Genomic DNA, 5,661 nt, shown 5'->3' on the forward strand with positions numbered 1-5,661 from the left:
AGCTTAACATTTTGGACTGAAGCTCTCCATCGGAATACAGAAAAAATATCGCAGGGTCTGTAGGCTGTATATCAAACTGAGCCTATAGGTCGTTGGTTCTCAACCGGGGTCTATATAAGATTGGAGGGGGGGGGACAAACAAAATAATCAGCTGGGAATGCACAGTAATATATTAAGGGTTCATGAAAAAAAATTTTGTTTTAGATGAATTTATTGAAAGAAACAGCTAGGTTTCTTTCTCGAACACTTTACATAATTTGAACTATGTTAGGGTGTGAAAAGCAAAGTAGCAATTTTGAAAGGAGTATCTATACATTGAATGGCTATAAGGGTCCACCAGAATAAAATAGTAATCGAAGGGGTCGAAAAGTAAACTGTTGTAGACGACTGTACGTCAGACCATTGGTGCCTATAGGTTTTATGCCAAGCCAAAAGCACGTAGGGTACAAGTCAGTCAATGGGACTGGCTGTTGGCTATGGTGGAAGACAACAACAGTTCAAACTTGACACTTTGCTTGCCTCACCACAAACAAGTAAATAAACAGACCGCCAGAAGTAGATAGGAAGATGTAATTTGACAAACGGACATAGAAGAGACCGGACACAGAGCAGACAGACAGGCAAGCAAATATACGTAACATGGATGAAGAAGACAGACATGCAGAAGGCAGTAGTAGTAGTAGTAAGGACTTACCTTTAGTTATTGCCGCTAAATGTAAATACAGCAGAAGTAATAATCCAAAACCTTTATCCATCAGTTAATCCAGTAATCCAGAGAGGGACAGACAGACACGTTATTGTTTATTATAGTTTTGTTTATTTTTGTTTCAATTTATTTGTATGTGGGTGGAAAGGGTGTATCTGTCTCCCAGCACACCCATCCACCCGCTTACTCCACTCACCCAATCACGCAGCTAGCCACAGTACCCCTTTCCGGGCACCACTAGCTCCCACAACGGTGAACAAAAGTTTTTAGTGTGACCTCGCTAAACAATGCAGCACGTGGGGCCAAGAGAGGTGGAGTTAAGGTAGGAGAGGTCCGAGACTGTTGGGGGGTGGGGGCGTGTAAAATATGTTGTTCTGGATTTGGGGTTAAACCACCTGAAATGACGGCTATTATAATGATGATGATGATGTTGATGATGACGCAGTGAAGGAAAGAGAAGAGGGTAACTGGGAGCTGTATGAAGTTTTCTTAGATGGGTGACGTGGAAGGAAGCGGTGTAGCGGGGTTGATAGCTCTTGTACAAGAAATTGTGATTATAAAAGTAGGGAAGCGAGATAATGTATTTTTTAAAGGAGATTTTGCTTCTATTCTTCCCAATAATACTACTGGTGGTGTTGTTGCCACTCCTTCAGTTAATCCCAACTGAAAACTTTTAAAACTTCCAAAACAAAATGTCTGCTGCCACCAATTTGCGATCAGTTAGTATAGTGGCTAGTGTATAGTACAATAGTAGCAACGGTGTGCTGTTGGTAGTAGTGATGAAATGTGGTGTAGTGAAGTAGTCTGATTAAAAGATTAAATATAGGTAGACAGATCGATGCATAACCTATCTACAAAACAAAAATTACGTGACAATCATATGAGTAGTGAACGCCACGGGTGGAAATCAAGACCATAGGACAAAGAAAAATGACAAAAAAGTAACACCTTGATGGTGCTGGTGATGGGAAGTGAGAAGGAGAGAAGTCTTTATTATTGTATGTTTGTTCTAATCAGGCTGTAGGGCTGTGGGTAACCATGGCTTGATAGACAGTCTATAACAAGGGTCAGGTGAAAGTTGAGGTGAAAGTCCGACACCAAACTGATGAATAATGTCCGTTAATGAGAAGCTTCTGTTTCTTTCTTCAATGGAGCTTGACCCGTTCTTCTGTTGGTGTAGTTGTTGTTGATGATGATGATGATGTTGTTGTTCTCGTTGATGCTGGGGTATATCGAACTGGTGTGATAACCCCACCCATGAACACACCAACTGACATACTGAAGACAAAAAGAAAGAAAAGACAATGTTATAACAAATAAAACAATAGACACATATGCACATACATATTCAAAGATATACATGCGCGCGCAGACACACAGACGCATATCCGCGTTGGGCGATACGCTGTGCTAGACCCGTCCTTGTTTTTTCCTGCCCTCTTTTGTATCGTCTAACTGTCCGAATGTTTTGTGGTCACTTGTTACGTTCTTGTTCCATTTGTTGTTATATATATATTGTTCCATTTGTTGTCATATATATATATATATATATATATATATATATAATCTATCAGAAAGGAACTCTATCTCTCTTAAAAAAATATCTTTTGATAAGCATAACAAATGCGCAACCGGTAAAAAAGAGCTTTCACCTAATTAAATACACTCTCCTTACTTAAATTATTTTGTCAGCATTTTCTTCATTTCCTTTATATATATATATATACATATATATATATATATATATATATACATATATATATATATTCCGTGCAGTACGGAATTTTGTCAGTGAACAGGTCGCAGTCTCAAAGCAACGACAAATTAAATTTAAATGTTAACGGTTTTTGTGTGTTTCTTAAACAGCTTATAAACACCTTCCACGCTGCAATTGTTTTCGTTCCAGCACACGATTTCAGATCAGATCACTTGCTATGCAAGTACATCTCCGTAATATATATATATATCGAAGTATTGAATAAGCAAATTGCGTTTATTGCTTAGTTTCATAATTGTTTCGTTTATTTTCATTATAACCAGTTTTGCGTCTTATCAACACTTATTACCGATATATTTCCGTGCACTATGCAATTTTTCCTTTGTGGTGCATGGCAGAATCAGCTTCTCACAACAACACAAAAACCAATAAGTGACGGAAACGTACAAATGTATCGAGTGAACACGTAAGTGCATGACTTGTAGAAGTGCACACGTATTTCCTCAAAAGTATAAACGAAAAAACTATTGTTGAAGAACAGAATTTTAGTTTCAGCCAAGAAGAGAGATCAATTTTATGGTTCCAGTTATTAAGGCTTCATCAGAGATCAGTTTCTTATTCCTGTTCAGAGAGTATAGTAATTTACAACTATTTATGGCGAAGGAAACTGGTGTGTAATTTGCATAACAATGCTTACATCGGCAATACTTTTACTCAATTATACATTAGTACATTCATTAACGACTAGTATTAATTAACTAAACTGCTGAGACAGCGAGCACATCAATTGTAAATGTTTCTCATTGTATTTTCTTTAGTAGCTGTAAACTAGTAAATCGTTCTCTGAAGAATGAACGAATTCAAATATTCGTAAGCTAAATGTATATTTATGAAATATATCCATGTATGTTTATTCACAACATATAAACACACAGACACTGGACGAGAACTTTAGCTATTTAATATATGCAAGTACAAATATATACGCATGTATATATGTACACATATACATACTCCCATCATACTAAGATCTACATAATCAACTAATACCGTAAGCAAATTACACAAACACACACACACACACACGACGTGGGTGCTGAAAAGTTCCTGGCTTTAAGGGTGTCGCGAAAGGCCTGTTTGGCGGCCCAACCTTCCGAATTCTTTTACAGGGCTTAGAAAAACTGAAGGACCGCTGCAATAAGTGTGTGAATAAAATCATAATTAACGTATCCAACTGTGTATGTGTGGCATATATATATGTACATATCTTTATATATATATATACATGTCCACTATTCGCTCGTTTCAATCATTAGACTACAGCCATGCTCAGACTCAGCCTTGAAGGATTTAGTTGAAAATTTTTAAATCTTGATGTTTAGTACTTATTTGATAGATCTCCTTTGGTGCAGCGCTAATGTTATGGGGTCGTAAACAAACGAACACCAGTTATCATATGGTGGTGGAAGGGACAAACACAAAGAACAACTTGTGCGTGTGTGGTGTGCACGCGTGTGTGAGTGAGTGTGTGTGTGTGCGTGTTTGTATACACACGACGGGCTTCTTTCAGTCTCCATTAGCCAAATCCACTCGCAATGGCTTTGGTCGATCCAAGGCACTGGACCCAAGGTGCTACTACGTAGTAACACTGAACCCGAAACCTTGAGGTTGAGAAATTCTACGCCTACCTTACCACACACACACACACACACACACACGATCAAATATATATAGAGCGTGCATTTCAATAATTAAACATGAATATATACAACTACATGTACATTGTACACACTCTCGCTCACACACACACGACTAAACAATCATATATCTTCATCACGTTAAGTAGTTGCTAGCGTTGACAGCCATCTTATCTGTGTGTCTACTTCGAAAGTGGACAGCCGTCGGTGTCTTGCGACATCTGTCTGTTCTTTGCCCCAATCATAACCGGCCGCCGCCATTACTCGAGTCGCTGTTGTTGTCGTTATTGATTCCTCTTAATGTAATATTGATTAAAACAACCTAATCTTCAGTGTATAAGGCTTTACGTGCGTGTGTCTTTTTAGCGAAGCGAGTGTAGTACGTCGTCAATACGTCTACGTACGCGCTGATGGTGAACGAACGCACACGCACTCGTACATATATACACAAATATATATATACATATGTATATATATATATATATATATATATAATATTATATATATATATATATATGATTATACACACACATATATATATTTAGATACACACACACACACACATATATATATATATGATTATACACACACACACACACACATTATACACATACATACATGTATGTGTGTATTCTTTTATTTTTACTCGTTTCAGTCATTTGAGTGTGGCCATGCTGGAGCATGGCCGTTGGTCCAACAAATCGACTCCAGGACTTGTTTGTTTTGTCCATCCAAGATTTATTACCATGTGTGTGTGTGTACAAATGTGTATATGTCTACATCAGTATATGTTAATTGGCTAAAGTCTTGACCCTGTATATATGTCTATGTATGTATGCGTGATTCACATTCAGGATATATTTTATAGGAATACAAATTAATACCAGAGTTCAATGGGTTCTTTTATGTTTACGGAACCCCAACTACGTTAGCCTCAAATGGGATTTGGTTCTTTTATGTTACGGAACTCCGACTACGTTAGCTTCAAATGGGATTTGAGCTCAAACATAATGGACTAAATTACTAAATTACCACTAGTCATTTTATCCGACATTCTAACGATTTTTTCACTCCGGTGCTCTAGTTATTGTTTATGCCCCAGGACACGGTGGAAAGTGTTCCAACCGTGAACAACCCGAATTTTGGTGTATCCAAGCCTACACTAGGCACTAAATGCAGTGTAATTTCGTTGAGTTTGGGCTCCATTTCACACACACAAAGTAAATTCAAAAGCAAGAAGAACGGCTAGTAAAATCTGCAATACGGTTTCAATCCACAGCCAGTTGTAATCAGCTCGTTTCATTTTGACGTTGATTCATTTGACAAGGCGTGAATGTCACAATCACTCATTCCATTATTATACCTACCAAATCAATGAAGTGATGTCAACATGTGTCTGCCATATTTTGGTGTAAAGTAGAAAATGAGACTGTGGGGCGTTTATGCCTTTCCAAAACGAAGAGCAATCGTTCAGTGGAAACTCTATCATGAACGGTAACACAACTCGCTCGTAACTTAACAGAACTGTGCATATTTCATTT

General features: G+C 37.8%; 1 long non-coding RNA gene across 2 annotated transcripts in view; it reads right to left on the bottom strand.

The window, feature by feature from the left end:
* Window positions 1-794: 794 nt before the first annotated feature.
* Window positions 795-5,661, bottom strand: part of LOC118761995 — a 19,515-nt gene continuing 14,648 nt past the window's right edge. For both annotated transcript variants that reach the window (XR_004997782.1, XR_004997781.1), the window contains exon 2: window positions 795-1,984. This is a non-coding gene — a long non-coding RNA (uncharacterized LOC118761995). The remainder of the gene's footprint in view (window positions 1,985-5,661) is intronic.

Source organism: Octopus sinensis, unplaced genomic scaffold (assembly GCF_006345805.1).
Source record: "Octopus sinensis unplaced genomic scaffold, ASM634580v1 Contig18984, whole genome shotgun sequence".
In the NCBI taxonomy this organism is placed as follows: domain Eukaryota; kingdom Metazoa; phylum Mollusca; class Cephalopoda; order Octopoda; family Octopodidae; genus Octopus; species Octopus sinensis.